At 37.5% G+C, this 19,904-nt stretch overlaps 1 protein-coding gene across 2 annotated transcripts in view; it reads right to left on the bottom strand.

Moving 5' to 3' along the window:
• The window catches only part of MARCHF1 (membrane associated ring-CH-type finger 1), a 222,686-nt gene that overhangs the window by 110,967 nt on the left and 91,815 nt on the right, over positions 1 to 19,904 (bottom strand). The window contains exon 1 of one of the 2 annotated variants that reach the window (XM_058023775.1): positions 16,017 to 16,098. The exons of the other annotated variant lie outside the window; for it this stretch is intronic. The gene's annotated coding sequence lies outside the window, so the exon portion shown is untranslated. Of the gene's footprint in view, positions 1 to 16,016; positions 16,099 to 19,904 lie in introns of those variants that run through there. 2 annotated transcript variants of the gene reach the window in all.

Here is a 19,904-nt window from a genome sequence, read left to right as displayed (position 1 = left end):
TCAATATCTTTTATATCTCCCAGATGATGGAAGTTTGAAGTACCAGCCCTCAAAACTCAATTAAACTAATGCTCTAGTGTTATTTGGTCAGACAAATTCTAAAACTACTCTGTGTTAGAAACCAGCATTAAACAAAACAGAAAATGAAGGGCCTCACTGCAGAAACAAAAGCTGTGAAACTACAGTCGGCTATAAGAGCACTTCAAATGAAAGACCTATGCCAGGAAACTGACACAAATAATCTCTCTCCATAAACCAATTACAGATAGATGGGTGTTGCTTTATTAACCACTAATGTATACTTCACACAGTAAATATCAACATTTTGACCAAGCAGCACTACCTGCACTATCAGAACAGCCAATGCACTGAAATTATACAGAAATTGAAGAGATGAACTCTTAGAGACCAAATTTTGGTACATGACTTACTGAAATTAAATGGGAGGGAAGTAAAGGGATAGCACATAAATCCCTCAACAGTTTGCAGCTCATGCAACAATTTAAACAACAGTATTATCTTAACAGCTGTCAGTCACTACATGTCAACCACAACTCATTTCAGTGTTACATTATAGCAAAAAGACAACTCCCCGATTTCAATGCTTGACAAAAGAATCAAAAAGACAAATAATGTCAGAGGTTGCAGGAATCATACTGGAAAAAAATAAAAGTAACTAAAATACACCTTGAGGTGTTTACTATGTAAATTCATCTTGCCTATTTCCTATTCAGGAAACTTCAAACCGCAAGAAAAATCACATTATAATTAATTTCAAAATTAAATTTTTTTGCTACTCTATGATCAAACTAAAAAAAAAAATTAAAATTTAAGCCATTCTTAGAGTGTATTCTTAATGTATTCTGAAAAGTGGGTTTTCTTTCAATTAATACTTTCAGAAGGGAAAACAGTAACTTTTTTTAATTGGAGTAATTTTTTGTAGTTGTTTTTGCAGGTTTACTTAGCAAATACTACCAACAAAATGTAAGCAAAGACTATGAACTTCATTTATGCTTTCATTTTCAATCTTTAACATGATCAAAGCAAGTAATTTTCCTAGTTTTATTCATGGACATACCTGTTCCATCTCTTCTGAACCTTTTCAGCCAAGAGACAGCACAGACCATTTGGGCCAAAGAGTTAAAGTTCAGCAAGACTTTTAGCACCCAAAAACACCTCCACAATGAAAAGTGTTGAACAGCATGAACTGAATACTGCCAAATTGTTACCTTAGCAAGCTTCCTGAAAAAACACTTGTAGATACACACATATATGAGTGTGTCATGGGGTGAAGCTTACTTGAAGGAGTCATTCAGATAAAAAGGGTTTGAACAATAGGTCTACCTGCTAATTACATTAAAATTCGAAAAAATAAATATAGTTATCCCTGATGACACATGTAAATGGCATGGGGAAGGGTGACCCAAATATCTTCCACATGACAGGGCCTATCTTGTTTCCCAGCTATGTAACGAAAGAAAATAAGGCAGACATACAACTTTATGTTGGTTTAATGTCTTTATGGTGAGAGGACAGAGAGTCACAGAAACCCAGGAAACAACCAAGAATTGCCCTCAGATGCACAGAAAAAACTCAAAGAGATTAGCTGGGGCCATACAACATTAAAGCAATTGGCATCTTAATGTGAGCACCCACATCAGGAGCGAGTAAAAAATAGGGAAAGGCGCCTGTCAATGAGATGCCCTGTATGGGTGCCACAAACCATGCAGAAGGCTGAGTCTGATGTGGAACAGCTGGCCACTCAAAAAAGCCAGCTGCAAGCTGGGACTGAGCACATGGGCCCCTCGGAGCAACTGCCCTCTGCCCCCAACCTCTGGTGCCACTCAGCTGGGCCAGAGGAGCAGGAGACTTGGTCAGGTCTTACAGCACCTGCCAATTTCATAGAAAACAAATCTTAAACAGAAATTGCTGTCAACCCACTCCACCATTCTGGTTTGCAATGTAGTCTATTTTTTTACCAAATACTTATATGCTATGCTACACTCTTGTTCTTGCAGGTACCAACCTATATTCCCCTGGGAAAACACTTTTTTTCCCCTCTAGAAGCTTCTGTTTTATGTGCAGAACTTTCTTACTTTAAATCCACAATAATACCACTAAGAAATAACAATTGAATTTGCACTCTGGGGGACCTCAAAATGCAATAACATGTACTTCAAAAATTACTCAGGTTAAATACATTTTGCCATCACCACATTTTAAATATATTACCGAGAGGTGGGAAATCCTGGATCATCAAATAATGTGTTTTAATTTATTAAATTAAAATAATATCTTTTGTATTTAAAGTTGTGCAAATTAAAACATATCTGACACTGATCAGGTGGTATTTAGTATTAACTGAAAATTCTGCAAACACCTCATGCTGTAATACAGCTCTGCATTTAACAACTACTCCAAAATTTGAAAGCTAAGAAAACAATATGCATCACTAGTCTTCATTTCTAAATGTCATATAGGAAGAGAGGTATTGACTTTATGCAGTCTCAAACAATACTTAAGGAGAATGCACAAAGATTAATTATTGATGTTCAGAAATATTTGAAAACAATTTCCCACTCATCAATTCCACATACACTAGGTAAAAATAATACAGATATTATAAATGCTTGATCATGAACTTCAATATTTTTTTCTGTTTGAAATGGGAGTTTTCAATCCATCTTTAATTATTTAATGAGTTATCGCTTCTTCTTTTATGCATAATTTCAGTCTTTCTTCAATAAAGTTCCCTATTAAAACAAACAATACCCCAAAAAAGTTCAAATGTAATTACAGAAATAGCTTCAGATGCCCTTTACACCGGGGAAAAGTAATTATGTCAGAGAACTACTAAATCCTCTGAGGCACGCCAGACTCCTGCACACAGAAGTCAGACTACAGACTTGCAGGCACACACACCTGGAATCCTCCAGTTGCTGACTGCTGCTCTCCAACAGTCATGAAAATTGCACAAATTCATAGTAATAACAGGATCAGCGTGGCTAGCTTTGTCAAGAGGCACCTTCTGCCAGCTGCTCAGCTCTGAGAAGTGGGGATTTTTTGACAGCTTTTTTTCCTTTAAACCTGTAGTTCTTAACACAGAAAAAAAAAATCCACAAAATTACAGTTGGTATTTGGGCTGCACAGGTCTTTACAGCCCATGTATTTATTTCCTTTTGTGTAGATAAATTTTATGGAGCATCTAGTCGGTGCACAAAGTGTTTAGAATTGATTTTCCTAATAAGACGCTCTGCTGTTTCTATATCCCCAGTTTTACATGCATGACAAATAATTGCTATTCAGATACGTATTTTTGGGTGCAGAAGTGAAGGCCAATGTTTTATAACTTGGTTTTTGGTGGCCCTAATATCATACCAAACGCAACCAACTTTATGAGGACATCTGCTAAAGGTTCCCTGTTGCTTTGTGCATAAAATAGATATGTTCTTTACCCTGAAACTGCTACACTTCCTCCACCTTTTTCAAAACAAGCCCTTTTCATCAAAAAAGGAGTAAATTTGGGCAAGTCTTTGCCCAAGGCTCAAGTTTTTCAAAACTTGATTCTCTATCAATCACAAGTAAATACTTTACATGATTATCTTAACAGTGCTTTCAGCCCACATCTGATGGCTTCAATTTGTTACAATTTTAGAGAAATTATATCATGGGTAGGCGCATGAGGCATAAAAACCTTCTTTGGAACTGCCATGAAAAACAACACCCTACAAATTTCTGGAAGAGACAGGAAAACAATCCATACACTGGCATTGAACAGATTTACCATTCCTTACAGAACCAATTTTTAAACCAAAATGACTCCTACATACAGTACTCAATAAGTAGAAATAAACTAGTCCATTAGATAAAGCAAAGCTACCAATGATGCAAAACAGCCAAAGCCCATCATGTGAAAAAGAAAAAAAACTAAAACCAAACCAACCAAAACATACAAACAAAATCCTCCAAACACCACACAACCCCAAAAAAACTTTGTTTAAAAATGGCTAATTATTGAGATAATATATTCAACATAGCCTCAGCAGCCAACTTAGACCATAAAAGACAGCACAATTAACAACTGAGAAGACCCCAGCACATAGACCAACATGTAAAGCAAATAATGAAAGAAAACATACAGATGAATAGTGATAAAAGTTGGTTTCTTCTCCTTCATCATGGGAAGGAGATTAAGTGAATCTGCTTCTACAAATTACATCTGAAGTGGTAGTTCACCATTAAATATTTTAGCAGCAATTCAGGCAAAGTAAAGACCAAAGAAATATCATTTAGTTTTTCTCTCAATAAACTGAAGTAGCATAAAATTAGGAACAGTTATTTGCACTGCAGATGTGAGATCTCAGACATGCTATTATGGCTTAGAATGCCACTTAAACTTATGTGACACATAATATTACATTATTATTTTCAGTAAAATTTTCATTATCAGTAATGTAAGAAGACATAAAACCTATTTTGCAGTCAAAATTTTTGATTTCAAGGCTTAGCCTACTTTGACTATCACTCGATAGTATTTATTACTATCAAGTATATTATTTTTTTTGTTCTATTTTGAACAGAGTAATAGTCCACTAGTAGCAGAGGTACAGCATTTGTACCTTTAACATTCTACCCTTCTGATTCCACTCAGTGCCAAACACTATTCTGTCAGAAAGTGAATGGCAAACAGAACATGCTTCTGCACACCAGAGAGTATCAAGTCTTAGTGTAGGGTTTCCAAAGGAAAAAAATAAACAATAACAAAGCAGATATCACATTGAAGAGCATAGTTTACCATCAGTTAGACACACTTCACCTGCACTCCTCCTATCTGTATATTACGTTACCACTCAGAGACATCTATATTAATTGGGGCAATCATTTCAGCAAAAAACATTATATGAATCAACAACGCAATCATCAGATGTTTAAATTTTCCCCTAATTCACGATAAATTGTGTTTAGCGGAATGCTGCAGGTTTACCATTTTTCAGAACAGACACAAAAGTGACACCTCAAAGTTTTACAGAGCAAGTCGGTGACTTGTGTCACGGCAGTGTCGTGAAGTGTGGCAGCAGCCCAGTCATGCCATAATGTATTTGTTTAAGTTCAGCTGATTGACAATAAAGGTTACATTAGCTTCAGAGAGAAAACTGATTCCGTCATATTTCTCTTAAAACAGCTGGACAGCAGCAATTCAAAAGCAGAGAGTTCTATATTAAGATCTTAAATGAACTCAAAATCTTCTGTCCAGGTTAGCTGGTGGCAGATGCACAAACCATGAAACCTCTGGAAGTAAAAAAAGAGTTGTATTATACAACATTCTTAGAGTTGTATTACTAAGCAAGAATGTCAAATCTCTCTTACAAACCATTGCCTTGCATTTAAGATTGCAGAGAAAAAGTTTGATACCACAATCTGTGAAAATATGCAAAATGTATTCTGAATGGTTTGGCTTTTCCCTGCATTTGAAATGTTTTGAAGATGGCAATTCTGAATGATGATGTTTTAGCCCACCATCTTTTTAAAAGGTGCTTCTTTTAACTCCTTGCACATTTGGTATCACCTTTTAACCTTCTCTTAACTTTATCTACTATTAGTCTTCTGATTTTTTATAATTTATTATTTTGTTCTTATGTGTTATTATTCAGAAATTTTAAATGGACAGTGAAACAAGTAGTCCAAATTCTCAACCACACTCAACACACGCACAAGACACAAGTGACTAACATTTGTGTTTTAAGCAAAGCTCAAAATGGCAAAAAGCATGGAGTGTCCACATAAGAAATAGGTTGATCCAAACTGTACCATATGCACAGAACTTCTATGATTATGTGGGAATAGTAAAAGTGTAAGGGCTTATTGTTTCCATGGAGACTTTTTACCTGCAGGATCCACCCACAGGAAACAACAAAACACATCCACATCCCTGAGAAAATGGACTTCACTGGGGGATTTCATAATGTTCTGTGAAAGCAGAAGGAGCAGTGCCACACTTACTTAGAGGAGAAAAATGAAAGCACAGAAAATTACATCTGGAATTAGAACGGAAGTCAGAGCACTGCAAGGTGTCCATCAAATATAGTCCATCAAATTGTCAAAGAACAGCATTCATAGATAATAAAGGGAGCGGGAAGAAATACAGCAGAAAAACTTCCATCAAAAATAACACCATTTTCATGCATTAAATGGTTGCCCATGGATCCTGTGAAGAGGACCGTCAGCAAACCAGCATTCAGTGGCTCAGGAGGGCCAAACCTGCTCACTACCTGCAGACAGGGGCTACGTCAGCCATTCCTCACTAATGAGACTTGGAACAGATTTCAGGCACAGCATGTGGATAGGCTGAGCTCGCAGCAGCACTGCCCTGTGCACGCTGTGACCTCCTTTCCTCACTGGAGGAGACTGCAGCAGCATTAGAGGGTCTTAACAGGCATTCCTGTCACTGCCCATCTGTAACAGTGAGACAGCACTGTCAGACGGGTCAGGAAAACCAATTCACATTCCCACCTGTGTCTGAGCTCTTGTATTCAGAGCAGAAGTCTGGAGGTGCACAGAAAACTGCAGATTCAGTGTCATTCCATGCACACAGTGTTCACAGTTACCAAATGACTCCTCTCTGGGCCATGGACACTGCCAAACCACAGCACTCTAGCTGCACCCAGCGTGTGATACAGCATTCTCAGACATCCTGGTGCCTACTCACCAGCACTGCAGGGTTCACTGCCAAAAAGCAAACGTGTTTTTCACCAACACAGGTGAAATTTCACCTATTTTCACAAGGTTTGACCAATTAAGCATTTGCCATGTGGCAATGCCTTGCCTACCACTGGAGAAGTCAAGTGATCAGAAGGATTTTTTTTTCCTCTCAAAGAAAGTGTCTGACGTAAAGGCAAGGAATAGCTAAAACTTAAAAATACTAACATGGCATTGCTGTCTGACTCTTACCCTCACTTCATTTTGTTCTTGTGCTGAATACTTGACATTTGTGTCCTATACTGAAATTAAGATTCCTGATTTCTTGCCCAGAAGCACAGGGAGTACTAAGAGGGTGAAGTGTTTGCTGCATCTTTATCCCTCTCAAGACAACAAAGTCATTGCAATAGGCTACTGAAATAATAGTAGAATACAGGATGCAAGAGTCTTCCTTTAAGCATTTGCAAGCTTGATTATTTTAAGAGAAATGACAGCGTGGGGGTTTTCTGTTTGGGCTGCCACAAGACAACAAATCTCTCTAATAAAACAAGCATTTCCTTAAAATCAATAAGACATCTCTGTAACTACTTGAACTTTTTCAGCATGATGGTACTGTAAAATACAGCTGTAATCTCAAATATATCTAGTGAGTAAACTAAAAGGGTTTCCTTAGAATCACATGTCAGGGGGTTAAGACATACACCTAATCACTCCAGGAGACAGTTTTCTTATTATTGACACTAAAATACTTCAACCTTTTATATTTACATAATCTTATGACTGCATAGCTGGACACACTCAGCAAATAACTGAGATAAATGAAGGTATAGACATGCTAACTACTGAAAAATTTCATTCCACAACATGGATAATCCTAAGAAACATGTTCGGAACAAGGAAATGCTTCTACTACCTACACATACCATTCTTGCTGCCACAATTTTAAAAGGCAGCACTGATATGGAAATGCAGTCCTGAATCTCACATATTCAAAGTCCAGGAGAAGAGCTGAAAGATCTACTGATACTTCAAAATAGGCTGAGAGCCATTCTCCACCTTCTTATTAAAGTCAAATTATTCCACCCTGAAATGTAAAACAGCTGATGTTTGTATTCCCATTAAAAGCAAGGTTACACTGTCAAATTACACTCTCCAATACAAAATCTTGCCTTTTTATTGAAAACAAAACAGGAAAAAAAGGACAAAGAAGAAAACCTCAAAAACAATAAAGTTACAAATATAAATAGGAGCTAGGAGAAGTGTGTATTTTATGAACATTGTTTCTAGACACAAGAAAAGCCTTTGCAGCAAGGGAAGGCCAGGGGTTGTGGCAGACCCTGGGTGATCTCTGCTGTGGTGGAACGATGCCTTCATCTCTGAGTACAGAATTCAGCAGATCTGCAATAACCACCTCATTTTAAAGGACAAGAATCAACAACCCTCATGCAATTTCAGTGGTTTACGCATGTGCACGCTGCAGAAACTAGAACTGTATTTCTAATATGCTTAGGACATTTCTCTGAAGCCAGGAAGCTTCCAGAGCTGGTGATATGAGCTGAAAATGCCTTCACTAGACAGAAAATAATCTTTCCCTTTCTTGGCAACACTGCGGAACATTCCCAGTGTCTTTGAGAAAGACCCTCAAGTTGGGCAAGTGTTCTCAGCTTTAGGAAAAAAAAAAAAACATACCAAACTCAGCATTATTTTGTTCATGGTTATGAAGAACTAAAAATTACTGTCAATAACGATTTCACTATTAATAATTTTAATAATTACAGAATTCTAGATGCCTGAATACACAGGATTTTAAAATTTCTTGTTCAGATAGCTAGATTCAGACAAAACTGGAGAAAACTATCAGGCTAGCATCAGTTTTGCAATGCTGGCAGTATATTCAAGAAATTTGAGCTTCTATTGTAATGTTTCTTAACTAATAAAATAGTTGCCAACAACCAGATTTCAATGCCTGACAGTCATCTGTGAACAGAACAAAAATGCTGGGGTATATGTGACCATGGAAGCTATTTTTAAAAATGCTGACTAGATTCAAAAATACTTCTCTAAAATGAGTCTTGGGACACAGACTCTGCTGACAACTAAGTTCTGCCCGCGATAACTTGTACTTGAACTTTATTTGTAACATGCCAATCCTCCATAAGAAAAGCATCTCCACCAGGGCAACAGCTCACAGAACTGTTCATAGTGTGAAAGGTATCTAGAGAAAATAATCTGGTTTTCAGCTTCCTGAACTGTATCCAGTTCCTGGTACCCTTTTCAGCCACCAGGTTTAGACAGCACAACACATTCTGCAAACTGTCTCAATTACAGACATTGTTTTGATATAAATGAGGACACAATAAAGTCATTAAAATAAAGTATAGAAGCCTATAGCTGAAGACAAAACAACCATCAATTAAAGATGGAAAACTTTTGTGTTCATGGTTTTGGATTGTTGGGGTTTTGCATTTATTTTTAAAAAACACTATTTAGCAGGAAAGTTCTACAATTCATTTTAATATGGAAACTCTTCCTCTGTAAAACCTCAGATTAACTTTAGAGAGAAATCCAAATCAAATGAAATCTGAAGCCTAATATTTTAAACTCAGAGGCATCTTAGACTAGGGACAGGGGGAACTACACACACAAGCCCAATTCAATTTATTTGAACTGGGAATTCCAGAGATACAAGGAATTATAAAGGCTTTCTTCATGAGACTTGTAGTCAGACTTCAGCAGCAACAAAAGACATGTGCCAGCAGATTGTAAGCACTGGCCACAAACATAAAGAGGCAGAAGGCTACTCAGATACAGAATCCTGAGCTTCAAATCCTTTATCAGTGAAAAGATCAATTTTTAAATCAATACTAGTATTGGATGCTTAGTCAATACACAGCAAATTGGAGAAATATGCTTTTACAGACTTTTCATAACAAGCCTGACCAAAAAAAAAATTACCATGCAGCCAGTAGCCTTTGCATAATCTTATCAGGAAAAGCAGCCTATAAAGAATTGCATTATCCCAAAGCATGCTAATAAAAGCACAGCAAGGAATCTCTTATTTTCTTACTGGTAGCACAGTAATGTTTTTTATTCACAGAAATAAAAAAAGAAACAATGTTTCAAAATTATTATAACAAACCCAGCATGTTAACATTTCCCATTTCTTTCACTGTCGTGAAATTGCTTGTCATCAGCATCACATGGCAGACCAAAAGAGTAACAGTTCCCAAACAGGGACCAGAAGACTTACTGATAAAGAACTTAATTTTCTAAAGCATCCTAAAGATAACTAAAAGCATGCCACAGACTGATTTATGGGTGTATTTTGGGAGCACTTCAACCATTGATCAGGAGCAATCTATCACCACAAAAATATAGAAGAATTTCACTAGGGAGTGTCTTCAACTGCAGATGCAGATGCAGTTGAATTTCCATGCAAACATAGCACTGAAATCCAAACAATGGTCGTGTCAAGAAAAGAAGAAATACCATATAATATTGATGGTAAACAGTATTAGCAATTTTGTCATAAATTGTGTATGACATCATGTTCAACATGAGCTTTACATTAAGAAAATCTATGAAAGGAAAGCAATACATGTCAGAACACATCAGTAATCTGATTCATATGCTAGAGCTTCCCCTCCCTATTCTCCCACCCCCACATCTCTTGCAGAGTAGAAAATCATACCTCCTAACAAGACTGTAATTACATGACTCTTCCCAGGCAGCTGTCATTGAAAAGAAACATCCTACCCTTCCCATAGGAAAAAAAATGGTGTATTTTAGGTAATGAATGACCATCTCTATTTATCTGTTAAGTTACACCTAAGAAATTTTTAAAATGTGAGATAATCATACACAAAACCAAACCCATCTATCTGGCTTATGAATTATTTCACCAATATCCTGCAATTCTAAGACTTTTATTCCTTGCATTACATGCCTTAAGCTATTTTATTATCACCGGTATAAGTGAAATTGTCACATATTAGGAGTTGCACTATTCTCAACCTTTGATAAAGTGACCAAAGCCACCAACAAATTTAACTACACTAAACATTATGCCTCCCTATGTAAAAGCAAAAATCAAACCAAACCCAAACAAAATACAGACACAATCCCAAAAACAAAAGAACCAGAGGAAAAAACCCATAACAAAACCCAATACATCGTTTGACTTAAGGTTGTAAGGCAATAAAACAACATCAATATGTAAAGCCTTTACCCTTTCTCCTTAATGACAGATGTGTTTCAAGTATCAAATATCTCTGTATGTACTTCACAGCTGCCATGAAAATCATTTAACAGAAAGATAAAAGCACGTTCTTTGTAGCATGTAAGGAAGCCTAAAGCCTTTCAAAATATTTCATCTATCATTACATCTATTTAAAATTAAGTAGGTAATAAGCGAGATAACACAGATAAATGTAAAACAACTAATTCCCATCAATAACATTTAGCTACTGCTTCCTCCTTTAGAAAACATGTCAATTTCTTCTAAACTACTTACAAGCTTTAAGGCAAACATTAGCAGTTACTCTAGTCTGGTGCTTAAAATAAACATTAGCAGTTACTCAGAAGTGCCAATCACAAGACCCCTTAGGTTTCAGTCTCAATTCTGACTTGAAGATCTCCTTACCAAAAAATGATGCTCTACACAATAAATGAGCGTACAGAATTTCGAGCAACATATTCTTTCTTTTTTTTTCCTTTAAGGTACAAACTGCACAGAAAAACCAAGTTCAAATTCAATTTACTATACTCCTTCATAAATGCCAAGTATTTCCCAGGTAACATTTAAAGCTTCCAAAGTACCAGGTCTCGTTCTGTCTTATTGCTTCTGAGAAGGCAGAACATGAAAACTCTGCTGACGAACAGAGAGGTCCCAAGTTTCCTTCCCAGCACAGAACTGCGCAGAGTGCAGAACTATATTTCATGCCAAAGTACAATACACAGTGGAGTGAGGATTCCTCCCTGCAATTTATTGCATTCTGTGAACTTCTGTGAAGGAAACTAATAGTCATTGTCACCTCTACCAGAATATTAAGATCAGAGACACACAGTAGGCATAAGAAGAAAACCATTTACCAGTTATGAGCAAAGAATCAAAACTAAAAATAAATCAATAGCATGGCTAATTTGTTACTTGTTAACTACAGACTATCAGATTTTGTAACATCTTTAGGACATTGGGTTAGGTTTTGGAGCAGCAGAGTAAGACTCATGTCTACAACAAGCAAGTTATACTAGCATATGAATGTGACATAAACCATATTACACAAGTTATTTGGTTGGGGTTCTTTTCTTTAAATCAAAGTCTTGCAAAGTAACCAAATCAAGATTGACTAATATCTGCCACTGCTTTCTTCATTAAGGTTATTTTCTACTCTGAAATTTTTACTTTTGGTAACATGTACATTTTCCAGTACCATGCATTGAAAACTGCTCAGGCTGAAGAGGTGCACTATCTACACATTTAGTTTGGCATCAAGGAGTGTCTTCTCTACCATACCATGACAATTTTTGACTCTTACAAACCTGCTCCTACCACTCTAAGTGTACAACATTCAAGTCTGACTTTTCACAGTAGTCATGGCAGTTTATCCAACGACCCTTGCAAATTCTTCGTTAGTATTTTCACTCATTTAGCCTATTCAATTTTCTCACTGGATGAAATTTTCTTTCTGTACTTAACTTACTTTAGAATAATAATTAATGCCTTTACAAAAGCCAATGTAAACTGAAGCTACTTTATGAACTTCACAGTGTATGTTCACAACTAAAAAAATGAGCCAGAGTAGGCATTTCCTCAACCACGCTCTACAAGAATCATATACATTTCTTTTATAGTTTTATTACAGCAGAGAAAATCAAATCAGAAGTACAAAGTAACTGTTGAAATGTTATATACATATAAAATGGGGGTCATATGTTAGCATGACATTGGTCCCAAGGCACTGCAGTCTATGTATTAAAAAAAAACTAACTAAATTTGGAGTCCTGATGACATAATTTGATCTTTAGCTTACTGACTAATTCACTTTGAACAACAGTTCTATTAGTAAACTCTTCTGAAAACAGACACCCAAGGGTTTTTCTCTGTCACAGAAGCCCAATTCCACACTTCACTATAAACTTAAGATATTTCTCAAATATTGTAGAAAGCTGAATTAACTATTAAAAAAAAAAAAAAAAAAACACAAAAAAAAAAGCCCACATCATATTGTAAACGCACTTTACACTTTAGTCTTCATTTTTGCAACAAACTTTTCCAACTGCATTACTAAAAGAGTAAGAAAGACAGTTTGTACACTTAAATGTTTGGGGCAAAGCCAGTGGTAATAATGACCGGTGAGCTTTCCTAAAATCAGAGAAACAAACTAGCAGAAGATTATACTTGTGTATGGAAATGTAGTGCACAGCTGCTGCAACAGGTTATCCAACATCTATGCTTCATTATGGAAAAAACATACTTCATCTTTGGGCTACATTTAAAGAAGCTCTATGGCTAAATTTGATGCAAATTCCATTGTTAGCTACAACTTCTGCTAATTATTATTGAGGCAAATCACTGAAGGATTGCAGGAATGGCCTGCACTAAGCTTTTACTCCCACAAAGGACACTGCAGAGAAAAACTGCCTGCAAACACTCCCTGTAGGCATTGCTATCACACCTCTACTCCCAATATTGGCCAGAGGTCCACTATGGGCACTTGGGGCTCTGAAGAGACATTGCACTCAACATCCCTAATGACAGATCAGTGTCAGGCAATCATCTGTGTGTGCAGACACATATTAAAACCTTCAGATAAAGCATGTGTATGAGCATCTAAAAACCACAGAAAAGCATTATAGAATGAGTTTCAACATTAAGAACCTCAGTTGTGCATGACTAAGGCAGGTTTACGAATTCACCGTGAACTTGGAAACAGTCCACTGCATCCAGCTCTGCAATTAGACAGAAGAAGAATTCATCATAAATTTTAATGCTGTGGTATGAACATAACAAAGTTTTTCAGCAATAACAGGATATGGTGTACAATCCTAGCAGTAGTTAACCCTAGCAACTGGAAGACCTTTTGGACATTGCTTTTTTCTATGTCTTCCTGAACCAGCTTGATGCTCGCAGCTAGAAGCCCATTTAACTGCTTTACTTAACTTCCACCTCCAAAAGCCTGCTAATGGAAAGGCAGAGGAAGCAGGTACCTGCAAAAACAATATCAGAATACCATGAACCCAGAAGACCCTCACCAACACAAACACTGAGGACCAGCTAGGGGAGCTTCCCTTTGTGAGAACCATACCATGCAAGGGTAGACCACCATTTACATAAGCCTGAGCAATCTTTGTCAAGACAATAAAAAAAGCTGGTTCACTACTCCCAAATTACATCCACAAAACAAACCTGAACCCCATCATAATTTACATAAGTACATATGGCGAAAGCAGTCTTCAGGGCTTGGGCTACTATCTCCATCAATAGCACTAGGGAGTTTTTACACTGTATGAATTCCAGCCATAAGCCTTATAGGACAAGCAGAAGTTTGAGCAGAATGATTAGGCTCTGACCAGCAGAGAGGAGTTTAGCAAATACATTTCAGTGAGTACCATGTACTTTAAGTTTGGTTTTGAGTTTTGTAGGGTTGGTGTTGGTACTTTTTATATTAAGTTTAGAAGAGAACTTTACTGAACTTAGTTATACACGTCATTTTGCTCTTTTCTGATACATAACTTCCACAACACTCAAGAAGAAACTGCTTCCTGAGACACTGGAGTCTTTCTGAAATGACCCAGCCCAGCCCTCACAGGGAAAAAAAACCAAAACAGAAAAGTGCATGAGATGATTCTCACAACTCAGAATCCCCACAATTCCCCCTCCCCTCTAAGTTAAGTCTCATTTATCTGACTCCTGTGTGAATATTGCACATATTCTTCAGTTAACTCAAATGATCAAATTAAAACAAGAATGTCAAGGACAATTTAAGCTGGGGTAACATGATATATTTTTGCTTTTCACACCTTGAGCCTTAATATAAAGAATGGTTTTCACCTGAACCTTCACCTTTAACCAATTAAGAGAAGAATAAAACCAAACAAAAATTTTCCATTGCAGGACAGAAATCCCAAAATATTATAACTCTTATGAATGTGCTACCAGTTAACAACTGGAGAGTACTTCCAGGGAAGGATGCCACTTAGACCAAAGTGCTCAAACAAAAAAACAGAATAATCATTTTCAGTGAACTTGTCATAGCTAAATATTGAGCACAAATATTATCTTAAATTTAAAAATTTAATAAAACCTCCAAACAATACTTTTCCACAGTCACACAGACCTCTTACGAATATCAACCATCTGTTGAACTTAACAATTTCTGGAAAACTATGTCACACAATCCCCCAGGAGAAAGACTTCTTTCAGGGATACAGTTTCTCACAGTCTCTCAGACAATATTTAAAAGACATTGTGTTTGTTTTCCCAGTAGTTCATTGGTTTCCATACAGCAAGAGGAAAAGAAAGAGACAAGAAACATGTCTGTAAAAAGCAGATGTCTATGTTACATACATTTACTGCTATATCTATCAACAGACTACTTATGTTTTTGGGTTTGTAAGGAATGCTTTGGGGTTTTTTTGGTCTTGCACAATACAAATTTAATCTATACATTGCAAAAGATTCCTACAGGTAAAAACACCGTTAAAATTGCACAGAGTTTCTGTATTTCTTTTTGTACTAACCAATGATGTAACATGAACCTACAATTTCTTCTTAACTGGGAGACAGCAGGATACAGTTTTTACTGATGAAACAACACTTTTGTATGTTTATGAATCAAAGCAAGTCAAGAGATAAAAAACAAAAAACCACTGATGCCTTTGGTGAAAAGACTAAGCTTATGCCTATAGGACACTTACATTAGAAAGACAGGCTTTGGTACAGTATTTTTGTTGGTTTTAAACAAAGACAGGAATTTTCCTGAAACTACTTTTCCACCCAACCTACTGTAAAGAAACTGCTACTTGACAGCTTACAGGGAACAAGTACTGCCAGTATGAGCAGGCTGCACTCATTTAAATGAAAACCTTAAAACCCCCTGACACAGTTTGTAACTTCCTTCAGTTATTTATCTGACTTTTGAAGCAGGCTCCCTGTCAGGCTGAGGCGCTGCTCTCACAGCATCCCTGCAGTGTGCTACAGCTGCACCCTGAGTGCTCTGCAGCACTCCAGCCACGCCACATCCTGCATCCCACATCCAAACCCACTGCCTACCACAGGCACATCACCCTGTCCCAGCAGACTGAAACCTTCCTCTTACCTCCACCTCCTTGCTCTTCTCTTTGTTTGTGCCCATTGAACTTCTCCCATTGCTGGCAGTCTCCCGCGCTGGCACTACAGAAATCTGCTGGAGTGGCATTCTTACAGAGCTGCAGGTTGCCAGTACCTGTTTGGATGCCTTATATCTTCACTCCCCCCGAGTAGCCCACCTGTATAATTGTTCATATCCTCTCTTTGCCAAGCTCAGCTCTAAATAAAAAGGGGAAAATATTATTTGAGAAACGGTGAAGGCAGGGTCTTCCATCAAAAGAAAAAAAAAAAAATCAACAAAGCAGAGCAAATTGCAAACACAAGCGAGACACAGCAAACAAAGAAGTAAGGCACAACAATCCAGGGAGTTTCACATGCTCAGAGTGATGAGTTGCTGCAAGTCTATGTCTCTGGAGCACCCCGCCATAGCACTAGCCCCCAAGAGCACTGTGGGAGACAATTCAATTTCTGTGTTACCTAATAAATGTCATGGAAACCAAGGAAACCCAGGTCTCACAGGCCCTGATCAGCGATCGCTTCCCGCTAACAGCACCGGCTCCCACATTTGCAGCAGCTGCCACTTCTGCTTTTGCCTCCCCTCCGATGCCACAGGAGCCCACTGAGCACCCCAGACACTGCCTCGTGCCCGCTAGGTGCAGCAGCAGAAGGCTGAAAAGCTTAGTGTCCTATTTTGGAGGCGAAATCTCCTCCTTTAAAAGCACAGGAGAGCTTGCTGTGTCCTTCATGCGTCTACAATAATCTGCTTAGGTCAAGGGATCTGCCTTGAAGTGAGGAGTAGCGGTGAGCAAGCGAGGTGTAAAAAGGAAGACAAGACTGGGAGGGATTGCAAATGTGCCTTTCTGAGGCTGATAGTAAAAAGTTAACCCTTTGCTGCGCTCCTCTCTTGCCGAGACTTGCCCAGAAGCCAGCTCAGCAGGATGAGCAGAGGCAGACACACACGTGCCTTTACAGCAGTCACACACACCCCGAGGATGTCACTGATGTCACCTTCTCCCTCCCAACAGCCTCACTGCTCTCAGTCACTCTGGAGCAAAACACTCAGGAAAACTGTTTCAGCATTTCCCCTCCCCTTAAAATGCAAGACAATGGAAGAAAGTGCCAGGTGTTGTGTTACAAAAATGGATATGAAGAAAGGAAACTCCTGTTGTTTCTACTTCTCTAAAAAAAATTATTATTCTTCATAAGTATTAGGAATGCCAGCAAAACTGGTTTTGATTAAAAATAGTAAAGAAATTATTAGATCAGAAGCCAAGTTCTTAGCTGCATAAATTATTCTGTATAAATAATGCAGGAATAAAAGAAAAAAAATCCCCCACTAGGCACCAACAATGTTTTAATATGTTGTCAATTAAAGAAAAAAAATATTACCCAAGCCCTGAAATACATCATCTTTATTTCCAGCTGTACAGAACAGCACTTAGAATTCTGACAAGAAATAATAGCATTATAAACAGCCTGGATTCTCTTACAAAGCCAGTGGGGAGGATTTAAAATACTGTTGATTCACTACTCCACTACTTTAGTTACTATTTCTCAGTCTGAATTAATCGAGCTTACAAGGGACTAGCCTGAGATAAATTGAGATCTGGTTCAGGCTGCCATCCTGTTTTTACATCACTGATTTAAACTAAGGTATATTGACTGGCGGTAAGAGAAGAGTTTATCAATGCATAGACAAAGAAACATAATCTGTGCTAGGAGTTCAGAGATGCTGCAAGAATTGAGTATATGTGCACATCTTTATAACATATATATATTCTATATATCTATAGTCATGGAACAGATTTACAAAGAATAAAATTAAGTCTATTGCCATTTACACAGCTCCTTATACACATTTTTAGCTATATTTTACATGATAATTCCATTTTTAATTTCCAATATTCCAAAATCAGTTTGAATGCAAGTTTAAACAACTTCCAATGTGTACAGGGAGATTTGGAATATAAATAAAGGGAAAAAAGACAACTTCCAGCTCTACCAAGACACTGGTAAATCAAAAATTTATTCCAGAAATATCCAATGACAAGAAATGTTATATATCAAGCTAGTAAAGTTTAATCTTAAACTTGATGATAATGTAAAGGAAATTCCTTTTTAGTTCAATAGAATGTTTTAAAGCCACAGAAAAACTCTTCTCCTTCCTCTGAGGCACAACCAGATTAAGAACTCCTAAACCTGACTCTGCTTTGTCAAGATAATCACTCATGTCTTTGATAAAAATATTGATAGAAAAGTAGAGGGTTTGTGGTATTAAAATGGAACCTTCCTGTAAATGTGCTTTCATGTCTATTAAAGCTTAAAAAAGTCAACCTGCCTTTTGATACTGTGCCAATAATTCTGCATTTGAGATCATATGAACTTGAGATTTAAATCAGAGATTTCTGGGTTAACCAGTAATCTCAGTAATCTCTTTAATCCCATCTGTTTTAGCCAGAATAAATACCTTACAGGGCGTGATGTACTTAGTTCTTTCTAAAATGATGCATGGCCCCTTTCTTCCCCCACAGTGAACCCATGACATCAATATGTATATAACAAAACCCCCTAGTTCCAAACAAGGGCTGAATTTTAACATTAGGTAGCTCCATGCTTGCATTCTGCTTCACTATTTCACTAATTATTAATTCCTTCACCACATGGAGACTTCAAATTCTCGTGCAATTGCCTTCCCTGTACATACATGGCTCTTCTCAGCCTAAGTGCTACAACAAGTGGCAGAACAACCAAGCCTCATGCTGCTATATCCAGAAGTACAGAGATCACCACTGCTCCATGGTAAGGAAGCTGTTAAAAAATACAGGACATATCCAGATGCATATTGTAAAAGTCAGTGGCAGAGGTGTGGTCAGGATCATTTTTCATTAGAATTAAGTTTAGTTTTCTGTCTTTGCTTTTTCAAGTTTACTATGACAGAATTATAAAACATAAAACTTTTGCACAGGTGTTAATACACCTATGATCTCAGAACACCAGAGCACATCTTAAACAAAACTATTGATTTCAATTTACAATGCGTTTTTAGCTCCCAGAGTCCCTAAGTTATAAACAAAGTAATTTTATATATACACACACAACCCTTCTTGTTAGAAAATCTATTTACTCCCACTCATCCTCCACAGCGAACAGGCTGCAGTGTCCTATTTAAAGAACGCTAATTTTGGCAAATGTACCACCCAAAGATTCGTAATTTCAGAGCCATGCCTCACCTGAAGGACAGTGTGACAGCTGCTCAGTGAAGTATGAAGCTGCTGTGCAAAGCAGCATTATAGGGTTTCAATCTCAGGAGGGCAACAATAACAAAAGAGAACTGCTCACCTGGAGCAGGTGAAAATGACATTGGCAGAGAAAAGGAGTATGCATTGGCTGTGCATTAGTAATTGATTTGCATGAATATGATTCACAGGTCTTGAAGCAAGTAACTGCAGAAAAGAGAAGTACCACCCCTCCCTCCTCTTGTTTATTGCTCAAAACCCTACTAATCTCAACTGAGATAAGCCAAGGAATCCAACTTTATTTTCAGTCACCCAACACATTCCCCTTGGTACATACTTTATGAAGAGTACCAGTCAGATCTTGGTGACCATTAAGGAAACTAAAAGGAATCATTTCCTGGTGTCTCACCATGTGGGTCTGTTCCCTAGCTGTGGACTACCCCTTGTTCTGCTCTCACCTGCAACACATGAAATCCTTTCACCTATTCCCTCCACACATGGGTCTGAGAGTACGGTGTCCTCTCTCACACTCAGGACACGTAATTCCCAAAACATCCCTAGAGGTACTTCCATGAGGATCTGGGAGCAAAAAGGGATCAAAATTATAACCCGACATACACACATACTGTGTTTTTAGTTTAATTCAATAAGGAGCTCATCAT

This window comes from Melospiza georgiana, chromosome 5 (assembly GCF_028018845.1).
Source record: "Melospiza georgiana isolate bMelGeo1 chromosome 5, bMelGeo1.pri, whole genome shotgun sequence".
Taxonomy (NCBI): domain Eukaryota; kingdom Metazoa; phylum Chordata; class Aves; order Passeriformes; family Passerellidae; genus Melospiza; species Melospiza georgiana.
Note: the sequence above shows the minus strand (reverse complement) of the source record. Positions and strands in the feature narration are given on the sequence as shown.